The sequence below is a fragment of the Ochotona princeps genome, chromosome 22, assembly GCF_030435755.1.
Source record: "Ochotona princeps isolate mOchPri1 chromosome 22, mOchPri1.hap1, whole genome shotgun sequence".
In the NCBI taxonomy this organism is placed as follows: Eukaryota; Metazoa; Chordata; class Mammalia; order Lagomorpha; family Ochotonidae; genus Ochotona; species Ochotona princeps.
The window spans coordinates 31527533-31544231 of record NC_080853.1 but is presented as its reverse complement, the minus strand read 5'-3'; the positions used below and the strand labels follow the sequence as shown (position 1 = coordinate 31544231).

The 16699-nt window shown below is 44.9% G+C and overlaps 1 protein-coding gene across 2 annotated transcripts in view; it reads left to right on the top strand.

Moving 5' to 3' along the window:
* The first annotated feature begins 2328 nt into the window (after nucleotides 1-2328).
* SNAP25 (synaptosome associated protein 25) overlaps nucleotides 2329-16699 on the top strand; it is a 78223-nt gene continuing 63852 nt past the window's right edge. For both annotated transcript variants that reach the window (XM_004593356.3, XM_004593357.3), the window contains exon 1: nucleotides 2329-2504. The gene's annotated coding sequence lies outside the window, so the exon portion shown is untranslated. The remainder of the gene's footprint in view (nucleotides 2505-16699) is intronic.

Here is a 16699-nt window from a genome sequence, read left to right as displayed (position 1 = left end):
TTAATCTGGAAAATCCCCCGCCTCCTCCATTCTTTCACAAACTTTCTGCCCAAATGATGTCTAGTCAGAGGGCCCTACATATATTTTGTTTCTCCCTGCTGCAGGCATTTTTCCCCCAAACTTCCGCAGGCTGCCCCCCCTTTTTTTTAAGCGTCACATTTTTGGAAAAAAAAGATTGACTCTAGAGTTGTTTTCTTTTCTTTTTTTTCTAGTCCTGCTGCATTCTTCTCACTCCTCCCAACCACCACACACACTCTGTTCCAACTTACTTCATAATGAAAGGAGGAACCATAATTGGGTTGAAGTATCTATGCACCATGCAGGTTGTTGGTTTTATTGTAAAGCAATCTCAAATGTTTAATGAACGTTTAAGTAAACAAATTTCAACCGCATGCCTTTATTTTAGGAATCCAGCCTTAATAAAACCCAAACACTATTCATTATTATTACAAACACGAATATTTAAAAAAAAAACAAAACCTTGTGTCTCAGGCAGCCTTTAAGAAACAATGACTTCTGCTGGTTTCAAGTAGAGGCAAGCACTTACAGCTCCTCTCTTCCCTAACACAGTCCCTCTACAACTATTCTCTCCCATCACCTCTTCCCGCAATCACACCTGCAATTAAAAGCCTCATTATTGCTTCAGCTCGGCTCTCAGCCAGCAGCCGTGTGCCTGTGTGTGCGTATAGGGTGGAGGGAGGGAGGTATCGACATTTATTTTTTCCGGACCCAGTTCTAAAAGGTTTATTCTCTACATCTACAGGGAGACAAGAATCTTCCATCGCCTCAGAGGCTATCAAATTTTAACACGGCAAGGCACGACTTCTAATCGCATCCTCCCCAGAAAAGTACAAACAGTTCCTAAGACGAGGTCCCCCCCACCTCCCACGCGCTTCGCAGCTCTCCCTCCCCGCGGAGAGCCTCCCCAACACCTGTGAATCATCCGAGAGAGAGAGGCTGCCACCGCGGAGCTGTTTGCACGCCTCCCCCCATCCCCACCGCCTCCCCCCATCCCCACCGCCTCCCCTTCCCGGGCGCCGCCTGCAAGACCACGGGACCAGCTAGGACGATCGCTGTCTGATTATTATTTTTAATTTCTCATATGACTTGCACAAGCGGCTTCTCTCGCCCATGCCCCAATGAGAGCATCAGAGGGCCCCCAAACCAGTCCCTCTGGCGCACCGAGAGGAGCAGGGATGTTTGGTCGCCTCACAACCATCCTTGAACAGAGACCTGCAACCTTCTCCCTGGATGGGTGGACGATTCTGGGAGGCGCCTGCGTGCCTCTGCGGACTTTTCCAAAAGCACCCAACACAAAAACTCCAGCTTCCGACTGCAAATCCCACTGAAAGCAGCGTCAAGCCAACCGCCGTCAACGTCACCTCCGAGGCATCCTAGCGACCCCCTGCTAGTTGGGGTGAAGACCCTTCCAGGCTCCCTCCCAGGCCCAGGGGGTGGCTCTCAGCGGCAATTGCTCTGACGTACTTTAAAATAAAGTGTGCGAGACTCTCTCCCAGCTGACCACACGAATGCGAACTCCAAGCCCACGTCGCTGCTAGGGCAAAATGAAGAAATCACTCATAAAAATAGCAACCCACGTAGCCTGGCCATATATGGAGCTGGGAAGAGTTGACGGGGTGCCCCTGGGGACCCTTTTCTGGTGAAGGGTAGTAGGGAACAAGTCGTAAGTGAAAACTCCCCCTTCCTCTATCCTTTCTGCCTTCCTCGCTTCGTCTGTAACTCAATTCAGCTGGAGAAAATTATATGTCTATAGCACACACGACTTAACAACACACGCACAAAAACAAAACAAAGGCCATCAAGCAAGCCCGTGGCAAGGGCGACGTGTTTTTGCTTAAGACCAGGTGTTAAAATGGAGTCCTAACGTGCTGCTGTCCGGGTGTTTATAGAATGAGGAAAATACAAAGGTTTTCAGAGGAAGCGCACACCGAGCTGAGTCAAGCGCTCGGCACCTCGCGGCTCCTCCCCTCCCTCCGCCCCGTGCTCCGGCCCGCATCCCCATCCTCCTCCCTCCTCTCCATCCTGGGTCCACCTCCCTCCTCATCCTCCTCTCCCCGCCCCATCCTCCTCCCTCCTCTCCATCCTGGGTCCACCTCCCCCCTCATCCTCCTCCCCCCGCCCCATCCTGGATCCTCCTCTCCATCCTGGATCCTCCTCCCTCCATCCCATCCTCCTCTCCCCGCCCCATCCTCCGTCCCCCGCCCCATCCTCCTCCCTCCATCCCATCCTCCTCCCTCCATCCCATCCTCCGTCCCCCGCCCCGCTCCGTGCCCGCCGACTTCCTCCCCGCCCCTCCCGAGCCGGCTATTAAAAGCTGCTGACGTCAAAGGGACGGCCATCTTTGATGAGGGCAGAGCTCACGTTGCATTGAAGACGAACCCTCGGGGAGGTCAGGCGCTGTCTTTCCTCCCTGCTCGGCGGATCCTCCACGCTTGCAACCTGCAGGGGATCGGCGAACACCACCACCCTCCGGAGAAGCCAAGGTAAGGAGACCATCGCCCAGCTTGAGGCTCTGGCTCTGGACGGCTGCGTGCCCAGAAGGGACCCCCCCAGCTGGGCGGCCCAAGTGAGCCTGGGCACATCCAAGTGTTTGCACACTGAGGGTGCGGTATTCCGGGTGTGCACGTCTGGTCAGACTCCCGTCTGGGGCTTTAGAAAGTATTTTCGAGGTGAACTGCGTGGGGAAGGGAAGGAGGGGGATACTGCAGATGGAGCGATGAGGAGGAAGAGCAAGGATACATACCAAATAATAACTTACTCCTTTGCAACAGTCGTGGGACCCTCTCGCTCTTCCATTTTGCAATGCAGTTTTTGGAGATGTTTAGCAGGCTGAGGGTTAAGAGGCTTGTTTTCTTTCTGTAGACCAAAAAAAAAAAAACCCTAATCAAAACAAAAAGCCAGCATATTGTTCTAATCTTCTTCTGATTGTGGTCGTTAGCGCGCTGTTACCCTGGGAAGAATTTAGGAGAAGGCACGGGGTGGGTGCTGGGGAGGCCAGAGGAGCCGGGTCGAGTTCCCGCCCCGGGCAAGGGGACTTGATTTATGCCACCTGCTCCTCGTCCGCTGCGGGCTGCTGGGAGGGCTTTGCGGAGGGCTGGCGCGGTGGGCTCGCCCCGGGGACTGCGGCGGCTCGCGCTCAGCACCCTGGAGAGCGGGGCCGAGGACAGCACCGCGGACAGCGCTCCGCCACTGCGCCGCATCCACCTGCAGCAGACGCCTGGCGGGGGGAACTAGATGTGCCAGCGCTGAAGGCCAAGTCCTCTGTCCGAGCCTCTGCTCTTAGAGACCCTGGATAGACCAGGCATAGGTGGTGGAAAGAGAAAAGGAAAAAAAAAACACATATTCAGTCCACAGAGACTTGTCTACTGCCCTATTCACCTCCTGCATACCATCAAAAAAAAAAAAAAAGCCTACTTGTAGAAATCTCCTATGTTGCTGTCTGCTTCTCTTCTTTTTGCTTTTTTAAAATAACATGCATGAAGTCTCTAGGACGACATATAGATATTTGGTTTTGTTTTTAACAGAGTAAATCAATCTTCACATCTTGGGTGGGCATGTTTGGGGTATATATAAAGATTCCCAAACTGTTTACAGTAGTCATGTCTCTATAAATATTTCCATTTGAGAAAGATCTAGGATTAACAGAATTATTTAGTGAAAATCCACACTATCACAAAAAAAATACATCTTTGAGAACTATACCTCTCTGGTTGTGGACTCAAGTTAGTGGAAATATTTCCTATCAGTATCAGTTATTGCAGGCCAGTAGTTTTGTGTTGTTGTTGTTTGTTTGTTTTGACAACAAGACTGGTCTGGCCCAGGAGAATCCAACCATGTCCTTCAGGATAGAGCAGACGACAGAACCAGGGTATTAGAATGAAGCTGGATTCTGACCTAAAGAGCTACTGCAATTTCTGTTACGGCACTGCGGGATTTTGCTGCGGTGGTGACAAGTACTTTAACCATATTTCTACTTTGAGACTTGGAGTTTCCGAGTGAGCAAAAAAAAAAGTCACAGCAATGTTCCTCTTTGATTCATGCAAATAAAACTGTCATGAAATGCCCACGATCAAAATTGTACTGTTTAAGTAGCTGGTGTCATATATAAAAATATATACAGCCTGGTCAAGAAATACTATCATAATCCTTCTAAAAGACTCAATGTAGGATCTTGTATTGTGTTTAATCAGGCACAAGTTAAAATATTTTGTTCACCTATGGAAGGTTGTTTTTATGCCAAGCTATTTATTTATTACATAATGTGTTTTCTTTTCATGGTTAAACATCTGTTTGCTCATGTTTGCACACATATATTGATCTGTAAAAATATTTGGGATGGATATCAATTTAAGCATGTGTAACTGCATGAATGAAGTTTGTAACTCTGAAATTTTCAGACAAAAATTAACAACTGTGTTCTAGTTGTGGGAGGAAGGGAGTGAATATGGGCAAGAATCGTGAAAAATGCTTTGACTTCATGCTACATGTCCAGACAGCTCTCTGCATAGTTGCGTCAAATGAAAAGCCTAATGCGGCCGGAATTACGTGCTTGGACACTGGTAATTACTGCTGAGTTTGTTTGCTAGTGGAAGGCTGGAGGGTGCGGGGAGGAGGTGGCGGACTGCAGTTGAGCTCACGAAGCATAAGACTGGGAGGAAGAGGCAATGCCTGGTGATGGGGCTCATTCTCATAGAGTGTACTGAAAATGAAAAGCATCATTGAGTCAGGAATTTAATAGATACATTGTTGACAGGCCTTCTAGAAAAGAAGCTAAGATTTCATATATTGAGTTTGAATTTTTAAAACCTGAGCAGTGTGGTGAAGGAAGCTGCAGTAGGCAGATGGAAGGACGAGCCAGGAATCATTCACGCAGTCCCTCTGATGCCTGTGCAGCCCATCCACGCAGCTAAACAAGCACCTACCTGCTTGTTTATTCATTGGCGTTTTCCATGTCATCGTCTTGGCATAGGAGAACCACTTACCGTCTGCTTAACATGCCTGATGAAATCTCAAAAAAAAAATAATTAAACGTTTTATTTCTACTTTGTTAGGCATGCACAATCACAGCTGCACAAATACAATATAAACTGATCCTCAGGTAGCTTGTCTGAGATATTCCCAAGTTGAGGTGATGAACTGCGAAATGTTTGTGTTCTCCGGTCACCTTCAGAAGCTGCGTAGCAAGGGGCCTTGAGCAGAATGTGTAGGTTTAGGCCGTCAAATGCAAGAAATGACTCAAGGAAGATCTTGAGAGAGGAGACTAGGAGGAGAAATATAGACAGAGGCTGCTTTTCAGATGATGTACTATGAATAAACAATGTTTCCTGTGTGGTGGGACTGTTTTTGCAGTTCTACCAAGCTAGGAAAATCCGTGTTTTCAGCCTCGATGCCGAGTGTTTTTGCAGTGTCATCCCCTGACAACAGGGACTCACCTGATAGGAAGATACTGATCCATCATCAGTCAGCACCAGATACTTAAGTGAGCTCCACAGTAAGAGACAAAATTGCATCGTTAATGGCCTTTGACCTCAGTAGTTTAACATCTGGAAACTAAAATGCAATAAAACGGTGGAAGGTAAATTTGTGAGGGTACGTATCATTAACTCTCGAGTGAATGTGGCCAACAAAAACGAGCGTAAATTCCAAGGACAGCAATGTTGCAGCGGACTCAATGATCTGAAAGCAGGGGAAGAACTTGGGTTGTCTTTTGGAGGTTGGAAGCAGGCTGGAGAAATCTGCTAAGTAAAAGTTACAGCATAAGGAGAACAATTCGGGAAAGTTTCATATGCTGGACAGCAAACCTTGACAGTGCCCGAGGAAGCGGGGTGGGGGAGTGGTAAGCTGTGTGTGTGTGTGTGTGTGTGTGCGCACGCACATGCACACTTGAACATAATTGGAGCCTGCTGTGGAAGGTCTTAAATGCCAAACTCATAATTTGGTACTTGATCCTCAAAAAATGTTTTCCAAACAGAAACTAATGCAACAAACTAACCAAGTCTTCTTTTTAATAGCCAGCAATTGCCACTGACATGGAGGGTTTAACTTACATTCTTTTGGAAATAGGAGAAAATGCTATTAGAAGGAATCATTGATTTTAAAAATATTGCTTCTCATTGAAAAATTTTTAACATGCAAGGCCTGCCCAGAAATTAATTATAAGTTTCAACTTCTTATTTCTAACGGGAGTACATTTGTTTAAGGTGGGCAAGCGCCAGGGAGATGGAAAGGCAGTCAGGTGTTGAGGAATCTCAGAAGAAGCACTTGAATGATAAACAGGATGCAGGATGGCCCCTTGTACCCTCTGAGCATTCTGCATTGCCAAACACTGACTGGATGGATAAAAAAAGATCACATCTCCCAAGTGTGTTTCAGGCAGCAAAACAGATGAATAAGAATGGAGGTGATGGTAGGGTAAAATTTTGAAAATCTGCAAAAAGGAAAGTGGGCCAATTTCTTTTTCTACCAACCTTGCTGATGCTTGCTGATTGTCCTCCAGATCCAGTGGAATCTAACCTATACCTATTGCTTATACAACTGTGTGGCTAATATCCTTGCCAGCAGAAATGCAAGATTACAAATTCTGATAGAACTGCTAAACCGAAAGAGCCCAAGAAGCAAAAAAATCGCCATCACAGATGTAGAATTTATTGCTATTTCGTTCTGGCTATAAAACATCAAGAGACGAGCCTCATTTGTTCTTTTCTACAACACTGGTGGGAGTGACATCATGAGGTAATGATCTGATTTCCAGGTGAACCCCCTGGGTTTATAGGGAACTCATGGTATCTGATGCTTTAGGAAGAGATCAGGACCTGAGGGCCTTCAGATAGCAAGTAAGAGGAAGGGAGAGGCAGTGGAATGTGTGAATGCCCCCACATTTAGAATAAGTTAGCCTGACAAGAGGAAAAAAGGCTCAGAAAATTCCAGAGCACCTCAGTTATGCAATGAATCCTTCAGATTTGCTACTGTTGCTATAAGAAAAGTGTCCAGTCTTTCTACGTCATCATCTTTCCCAGGATCTTCAGCACTTCCCCTCAGATAAAAATCCAAAGCAGCTTTCTAATTTCTACCTGGACAATGCAAACGCTAGTGGTGATGTTAGAAGACGTCACTCTGGCTTAGGACAGAAATTCGCACACACATGATTAGTCAGAACGGATGTGTGAGGCACCTGATGTAGGAAGTTCACTGAGCCTTCATACCCTGCAGGTGGTCAGGTGGCTATCCTGTCATAGCCATAGATGAGGTGAAGGAAGTAGAGCAAGACCAAGTAATTTGGCATAGGACTTACGCAGCCAGTCTGACCCCAGAGACTAAGCTGGTGACGAGATATTGTGCTGTCTCTCAATCTACGTTTTTCATGGTGGTCACATGAGAAGCAGAGAAGGTATGTGTTTTTCTGCCCTTTTTTTTTGCCATCTCTTTTCCCTCTCATTTGGGCATTAAGCCATGATAGGAATGATGCTACTCAGCAGCCTGGGAACCCCGCTTGTGATCTTTGGAACAACTGCCTGTTTTTAGCTAAGTCACGCAACCACTGTTGAACTGTTTGTTCATTTGCACAAAAACAAAAATGAACTAATGCTGTTCTCTGTCCCTGCCATGCAACAGCCAGTGAAATCAGTGGTGACCACCCCCTGGCGGTGTTTGACACAGCTGGTATTGCCCTACAGTTCTTCAGCAACTCACCCCGCCGCCTCCTCTCACCCCATCGTAAGATTAATACATCCATTCCCAATCCTCCCTCCACTCCACCAAGGCTTTGGTGTCATCTTTCTAAAGCCTTCCTGATCAGACTTAAGAAATCCTGGATTTTCCCTAAAAGTTCTGCTCTGAGTCGTCACTGCTTTGGCTGTCTCCTGTCCTTCTCAACCTGGTTGTAACTGTTTGGCATTTACGATCCTCTATAGCATGTAAAACTTTTATTTGTTCAATTAACTGTTTCTTTATCTCTTTGGACCCTGTTTGATATCACTTATATTCAACATTTCTTCAGTTTTTCTTCCTCTGAGAGTTAGAAAAGAGAAAAAAAAAACAGAGAAACTTTTCTATTAGCTGCTGTATGCTTTAAAATTGCCATTTTATTTTTTTAAAAATGAAAAAAACAATAATTGTCCATGAAACACTTTTGTAGGTGTAAGAATTCATCCTTCCCTTTGCCCTCCCTCCTTCCCCGTGCTCCCCTTCCATCAAAAAATGCCATTTCCATAACACTGAAATCTCAGGATGCTGGCAGTCCATTCAACAACCAATCACATTGGGAGAATAACAAATAAAGCAACATAAAGAAAGCTCTGAGAACGTGGAGAGGAGGGAGTTTCAAGTCTGGAGGGATTAAGGTCGGAGGTCAGCAGCTGTGACACAGAATTTATTACGTTCATAGTCACAAGCCGATGCAGTTCACATGTCCCGGGAAAGACATCCCCTTTGCCGTCACATCGGCTGTGGTTCTCACATCTCTGCACCACAGCTCGACAAGGAGATGCTAAGTGACTTCCTTATTGCTGACTCACAGACGTTACTATCAGCTGTGGTTAACTAATGGGTGAAAACAAATCTGTACCCCCAAAAAGAGATAAGGAGGAATGCTGTTTGAAGCTTGGTGTTTCCTTCTGACTGCCTAATCAGCAGTCTAGAGAAATTCCAAGTCAATTATGCCGCATGTGCAGGCTTGATGCTGAATGACAGCTTACTGGATCCATGGGTTGCTCTCTTTGGTTTTGGAGAAATATTTCTGACCCTCTAGTTTGTTGTTGTAGATCTGATTCAATTCCTATTACCCCAAAGAACTCACTCTTTCAATGGAGATGGTTGGCACTTTCTGCTGGCACGCCATGGCTTCCAATGTGATCCGTTTTTATACTTAAAAAGAGCAAGGTTATTTTCTTTCTAATAACAGGTGCTACCAAAGGACCACCTGGTCTCCACTTCCTCAACACTTTCTCAGATGACACTAGTCGCAGGTTTTCAGCTTGGTAGGTGACATCCCATGCCTTCAGGCATGAATCTGTGGTTTCTTCCTGTGGAGGAAAATGAAAGCCTCTCAGGTGCGCCCCCTGAGGACAGAGCCCAGCCTTACACTCCTGCCTCAGTCCTTTCTGGGAATCCTTACTTGTGAACGGTCCTGCAACTGGACAAAGCTCCCTTTCCACGAAGAGTGTCAGCTCAAGGGGTTGACCTCTTTTATTATATTCAGCTATTATACAGTTTCAAAGAATAATGGCTAGCAAATTATAAAACAATGAATTTTTCAAATTTTCCTGCAGTTAGTCCAGTGCTGGCCTGATAGTTAGTTACAGGTAAATCATGCTGACTTTGCCTTTCAGAAACAGAAATAAATGCCGGAAATACTGCTGGGACGAAAACTAGGAAACCATTTTCTTAAGTGGTAGTCCTACTGAGTGAATATTTTGTTTTAATGGAAAAGTCTGTGGTAATTGCAAACTTTATTGGAAACCAAAAGAGTATTCCTGATTTGTGCCTGAGTGATTGCTGAACAAATATACTTTTTTTCAGTTCAATATGACTGCCCATATAGAACTGAAACATACTACAGCACTTTAATTTTCAAAAAAATTTCTTTAGGAATTTGCCATATACCAGCAATACACTCAACTCCTTTGGTTACTGAAGATCTGACAGTAGATAAAATAAGTATGTGTCTACCTTTAATGGATTATACTTAGCAACCCACTTTTTAAAAAAAGATTTATTTATTTTTATTACAAAATAAGATATACAGAGAGGAGGAGAGATGGAGAGGAAGATCTTCCCTCCAATGATTCACTCCCCAAGTGACCGCAAAGGCCGGTGCTGGGCCCAGGGCCCATCTGAAGCCAGGAGCCCAGAATCTGCTCTGGATCTCCCTCGAAGGTGCAGGGTCCCAAGGCTTTGGGCTGTCCTCCACTGCTTTCCCAGGCCCCAAGCAGGGAGCTGGATGGAAGTGGGGCCGCTGGGATTAGAACTGACATCCATATAGGATTCCAGCACGTTCAAGGCGAGGACTTTAGCTGCTAGACCACTGCACCGGGTCCAGGAACCCACTTTGAGCTATTAAGATTTTGGAATATGTAAACAACATGTTTCACATATTCCTTTCAGAATTATTCAAGTATGGGGGCCCGGCGTCATGGCCTAGCGGCTAAAGTCCTCGCCTTGAACACCCTGAGATCCCATATGGGCACCGGTTCTAATCCTGGCAGCTCCATTTCCCATCCAGCTCCCTGCTTGTGGCCTGGGAAAGCAGTCGAGGATGGCCCAAAGATTCAGGACCCTGCATCCATGTGGGAGACCTGGGGGACCTGGGGGAGGTTCCAGGTCCCCGGCTTTGGATCGGCGCAGCACCGGCCGTTGCGGTCGCTTGGGGAGTGAATCATCGGACTGAAGATCTTGCTCTCTGTCTCTCCTCTCTGTATATCCGACTTTGTAATAAAAATGAATAAATCTTTAAAAAAAAGAATTATTCAAGTATTCCTTTCAGATTCTAAGATAATAGCCTAACTTGTAGCAGAACTAGGCTGTCTATACAAAATACACAGTTGACTAATATTTTCTACTAAGAGGCCAGTATCTAAAGACAGATTGCTCCATCATAAACGAATGTACGTACAGATCTGGCCTCAGCCATTGAAGAATTAAATGTATAGATATATAAATGCATAGAGGTATACCTTTGTGTAAATTGTATCTCAATGCACCTGACAATTGGGATTTCACTACGCTTCCCTTTTATCGATGTCTGTGTTCTCTTATCCAAATGTGTTGTAACTTTCACCTGAACTGACAATATCCCATCACTCACTGGGGAGAAGTCAAACTTCAAGAAACCTGGTACCTCTTCAGCAAGAAAACTCACATCCAAGACTAAAATTCACGGAGCAATGCAAAGTGGCCAAGTGAGAAATGACCATTTTCTTTGAAGGACAATACCTTTCAGGCCAGTCTACCGCCCTCCTCTGAAAACTCCTTATCATTAAACAAAGTTCAGGATTCATGAGCAACAGCAAGTGTGTCTTAGTGAATCCGCTGCTCTTTTAAAACTTCACCCTTTATCAATGAGCAGTGTCACTTTGCTCTGTAGATGTCTATGTTTGCCTCTGTAAGTAGACCATGGAAATCCCTGAGAACAAGGGCTCTAGGTTAGCCGTATTTGGATCCTTTGTATCTGTAACCCGGCCTCTCACAAATCGCGTATGCAGAAAGTGTTTGAGTGCATGGGACACCTTCCTTCCCCTTTGCAGAGAAAGGAATCCTACCACTGGAAGTAATGCTGCTCTTTATTGATCAAATGCTAGGATCAGAGCAACACAGGAATTGTCCTACAGACCTGCATGTAACTTCATCCTAAATATTGCAATAAACATATCCCAGGGAGGTAGTTTGGTTCAGCCCAACTATCTGTCAAACTGTGACAAATAGTTTACTATTTCAACTTGTTGTTCCATCACCTATGAGTCAGAAGTGCAAATGCTAATGAAGGAGCAGAAGATGCTCAAGGCAAATGCTGCTGAAACCAGGTGTGTATTCAGAGACCAAAAGCCATTGCCCAAGAGCAGTTTAAGTCAGTTATGCATGCAAACCTAAGCTGGTAGGCATACCCGAGAATATATTTGCAATTTTTTAGTGTTCACTGGAATAGTAAGGTTATTTTTTTTAAGATTTACTTATTTTTATTGGAAAGGCAGATGAGATGTACTGAGAGAAGGACAGAGATTAAAATTTCCATCCACTGGTTCACTCCCCTTGTAGCTGCAGTGGCCAGAGCTGAGCCGATCTGAAGCCAGGAGTCAGGAGCTTCTTCCTGGTCTTGAACAGACGTTTAGGATCCCAAAGCTTTGGGCCATCCTCTACTGCTTTTCTAGGCCACAGACAGGAGCTGGATCACAGGTGGAGCAGCCGGGACACGAACCAGCGGCCATATGGATCCCAGTGTGTGCAAGGCAAGGATTTAGCCACTGAAAAGGTAGAATTACAGACAGGAAGAAGAGACAAAAATCTTCCGTCTGCTGTTTCACTTCCCGAATGACCACAACAGCCAGAGTTGGGCCAGTCCGAAGCCAGGAGTCTGGAACTTTTGGGTCTCCTACAGGAGCGCAGGAGCCTTAAGGACTTGGGCCATTCTCTACTGCTTTCTTGGGTAACAAACAGGGAGCTGGGTTGGAAGTGGAGGATCTGAGACTCAAACAGGTACCGATATGGGGTGCCGGTGCTGTAGGCAGAGATTTAGCCTGCCACCGTGCTAGCCTAAGTAAGGTTATGTTTTATGTCACTGTCCATTGAGACTCATAGTCATTGGGGGATATATTTTTCCTGCAGCTTACACTTGTCCTCAGTGTCATGCATTTGCTACAGCTTTGTTGTTATAATTGGCAGGGTGAACACAAACTCTCCCAGTTAATTTGTCTTCCTGGAAAGTATCCTCCAGAGATGGCCATCTCTAACTCTTCTAAATAGCATGCTCTTTTCTAGGAGAGAAAAATAAACTTAGTCGTGATGTAGTAAATTTGTTCCATTTGACTTTGACCTTCAAAATTGAATTTTGTGTCTTTTCTCAAGACACAACTAAAACCTCTGGTCAATTATTATATGCCCTATTTTCTACAGAGAAGGAGGAAAATCCTTCACTTAATAGGCAACCACACCCAAAAAGTAGCTAACTGAATGCCTATTGTGTGTTTTGCTAGAACCTTGACCTATACTTTCTTGTTTAATTACCATTGCCACCTTAAGAAAGCTTGTATTCTTGTTCATCTGACTGCCGTGTCCATGTTTTCCTCACTGTCTCATGAATACTCCCTGAGTGGAATACAATCCACTTAGCCTTTATCCTAGGGAGTGTATTCCTGGTTTGCAGAGCACAACAGAGCACAGTCCTCCAAGTTAGAGTCATATGTGGGGGTATGAGTGACCCGGGGAGTGCAGAACTGGGAGTCAGGTGACTGTGTACCTGCTCTCCCACACACTTGAACGACCCTGGACAGCTCACTTAGCATGAACCTCAGTTCTCCCATCTGTAAAAATAACAATAGGTGCCCAGAATATATCAGGTCGTTGTCACGTGACCTAAAGCACCTGGTATTTGTACTGTTAGCTCCACTCTCCTGGGAGAGAGCAAAGGATGGGTGCTACATTTTATTATCTGCCATTTGCCATACCAGATTTCCAATTCTCTTTATTGCCAGTTACGTGAAAGCCATATGCTTCCTTTCATTTTTATTATGCTGTTTGCTTAAAGAATCAACAGGTCTTAGTATCACGTCATTGTTTAGCCTGAACACCATGCATGATAAATGGGGGAAATATGCCAACAGTTTTTTTTTCCTTCTAGGGATGATTTAAAATTGCCTTTGATTAATATCTGTGTTGGGAATGGCCTCAAGATTTTCAGAGTACTGTTGGATACTCAGAGAGGCTCGGTTGTCATTTAACTAACCACTTGTCCCCTTTTACTTAATACCTTGGATTTTTAAAGGCCCTTGAGGAGTTAAAAGAGATGATATGCAAAATTCCCTGCTATTCTTTAGTTTATGAAAGAGGAATCTGCTTCAAGCTATTTAGTGAACCATTACTGAAGCCACATCTGTGGACTTATTTTGTATTCAGCCTTGTGTTGAGGGTTTTGTTGAGAGGAGGGTAGGTTCTTTATTAAATATCATGTGTGCATATCCTTGTTTATGCACACAATATACAAAGAAACTGAAAGTTTTTGGAAATCCATATTATGAAAGATTTGTGCATGGGTTTCAAAAATATTTTGCACTAAAATAAGCAAAATGAACTTATTTCCTTTTTGCTCATAAATGTTTTGAAGTGCGCTTGTGTGAGAAAAAAGGCAGAACTCAAAGTTTCTTCTTTAAGTCAGCTCTTGGTGTAAGATCCATACATGTAGCACCTCATTCCCATTAATTTCAGCCTTCCTCATAAACCAGTAAGTACAAAGCCTGCGTAGCCAAGTTATATGAACTGTAAAATCTAGGTTTTCACTTCAAAGTTATGAAAAAGTTCCAAGGGTGTTACACACAATACTCTTATAATCTGCTTTGTGAGAAATTCCTGAAAACCTGGGCCCCTAACAAGAAACACCTTACTACCTTGCCAGAAAATTATTTGAAGTCCATACTGTATTTTGAGCATCTAATATGTGCTAGTTATTATATTAATGTCTACTCCTGAGTAGTGGTTTTGGTTTCACACTGTTTGGTTAGCACCTTAATAAGGATTTTAAGATGACACATACAACCCCTCCTAGATGAACTAACTGATGCATAAAAAAGAGTTATAATTAAATGTCATGCATTTCATTGAAGCTGGATTGAAAAAATATCATTATAATCAGCAGCCAGAGTTACATAATCTCACTCCCTTACTCCAAGGCTAGACTTTGGGACCAAGGCTAGACAACGGGACCATCTGGACAGTGTCACCAAAGGAGAAGGGTCATCAGAAACCCGTGTCATCAGACAGGTCACATAGAAAAACAGAGGACCCACTCTTTCTCTTTCCCATTCCTCCTAAACACAGAGCCTGCCTCAGGCTTCTAGCTTAAAGGAACAGCAAATGCAAGCTTGCTGTGGGCAAGACGATCCTACAGAAAAAGTCAAACAGGAGACTGAACTCATGGCTTATTTCCTGTATCACAGAGCAGTTAGGATTGGATTGGGAGCAGCAAATGAAGGAAGGAACAAAGGGGATCAGGAAATATACATACCTCACACTAGGACCCCCTAAGAGTGAAAGTCCTCTTTTTATGGAAAAGGTAGGATTTGGTGAGTCTCTGTGAGGATGAAAATACTTCTTCTTTTAACAGCAGATGAGAGGGAAATTTTGAGATTAGATTTAAGATCTCAAGTGAAATGGCACTGACCTTTCACTATCCACGGTTAATCACATTAGGACATTGGTTCTCAAACCGCTCTCTGGCCCAGCAGCAGTGGCTCAGAGTTAGGCAGGAAGGCAGTTCTCAGGGCCCACTGCAGAATTTTACACTCTAGGACTGTACTCCGATCATCCCCTTGTGGTCCTGATGCATGTGAGAACCACTGCCCTGGAAAGCTTAGTCATCCTTCCCAGGGTTCACATCTCTCTCAAACTCAGTCTGATCAGGTTTGGATGTTTTCACTGTTGTTCGTCTTACCAAATCAGTGACTGGATAGTTGGAGAGAAGCCTACCTAGGGACAAGCCTAGAAGCCACTACTCACCTGTCTTTAGTAACAAAGATGCTGCTGTTCATCTAGGGAGTTTGAGATGAGGAAAGTGCGGGTCCACAAAACAAGGACAAGAGTCTTGGGTGAACTTTCTTTTTAGTGCTTTATCTCCTGCAAAGATGACTCGGGCTCCAGTTTGTTATAATCTTCCTCCTCAAAGCTTGTCAAAACTTACCATCTCACTGATAAGTAGGGCAACCTCTTTCCTCCCTCTGCAGTCCCCACCAGCAGCGTTGGAATGTACCAGAGAGGGACACTTGTCCCCCTCCAACTACAAAGGATGAAGCAGTTTCTGTGGCTCCTGCTCTTGCCGTAGGTGCAAGGAAGGGTCTGGCATCTTTACACCCCCAACCCCTTGTAATTCCTTGTTTCCTGTTCTGCTTCAGAGCACCAACCACCCTTGGAAAAGTGGTCTCGATGCCCCTTTATGCTCTCTTATTTAAAATGATGGGTTTGGAGACCTGCCACAGAAGTTAAAATTACACTTTTAAAAATGACAAATGATGAAGCCTAGTAAAAACTACTCACCAATCTGATAGAGTGAGCACTTCAACCAGTGCTCCTCACGCACACTTCAGCGTTCTTTCTACTGTTCGCACAGCCTTGTCATGGCTGCCTCCATGGCTTCCAACATCGAGGAAGTTCCTATTGGAGAGTAAGCCTGAACAAGGCAGAAAAACTGGAAGAGATGGAGACAGAATGTAAGAGTAAACAATGACGGGCCAGGGAAACAGAGTGATGAGCCCAATGGAGTACAGTGAAGATTTGGAAAGATGTTGGTGAGATATGCCTTCCCTGAAAGGTGGCATTTGAGCAGGGGTGAAATCGCCTTTGAACTCAGGGTCTTCTAAGCTCCCTCCACGCTACACCTTTGATAGAACTCCAGAATGTTCTTTAGGAGCAATAAAAATAAAACAGGTCTTGGGCTGAATAATACAAATATGCATTCCCATCATCATCTCATTTGTCTTCCAGATTTCAAGGCCAAGGGCACCTATAGCTCCAGGAGGTAGAGAAAGTGACGTCTTGAAAGCCCAACGGCCCACAGGGATCACAACAAGATCAGCTCTGTCCTCTGGCTACAGAGCCTCCTCCTCTGGCTCCTTTTGCCTCGGTAGGAGCAAATTATATGCACAGATACACTAACAAGCTGGGACACCTTGTTGTCTGTAGGCTCAAAGACTTAAAGATTAGAGACAAACCAAGGAACTGGTGTGGAATTTCCTGACAATCTTAATTCATGCTCCTAGATGCTTCTATAACTGCTTAGACTGTAGCCCTAGTGAGCTTCATGAGGCTGTACGCGGCTTAGTGGAGAACCTGATACCTCTGCCTCCACCACTGGAGCCCATCTTTCTGTCAGTCACCACAAAGAGCAACACGCAGGGTTGACAAAGAATTGAATACTGGACTGTAGGAAGACACATAGGCTCTGGAAAGGAGGGCTGGGACTAAGCATGCTGTTAGGCCATAT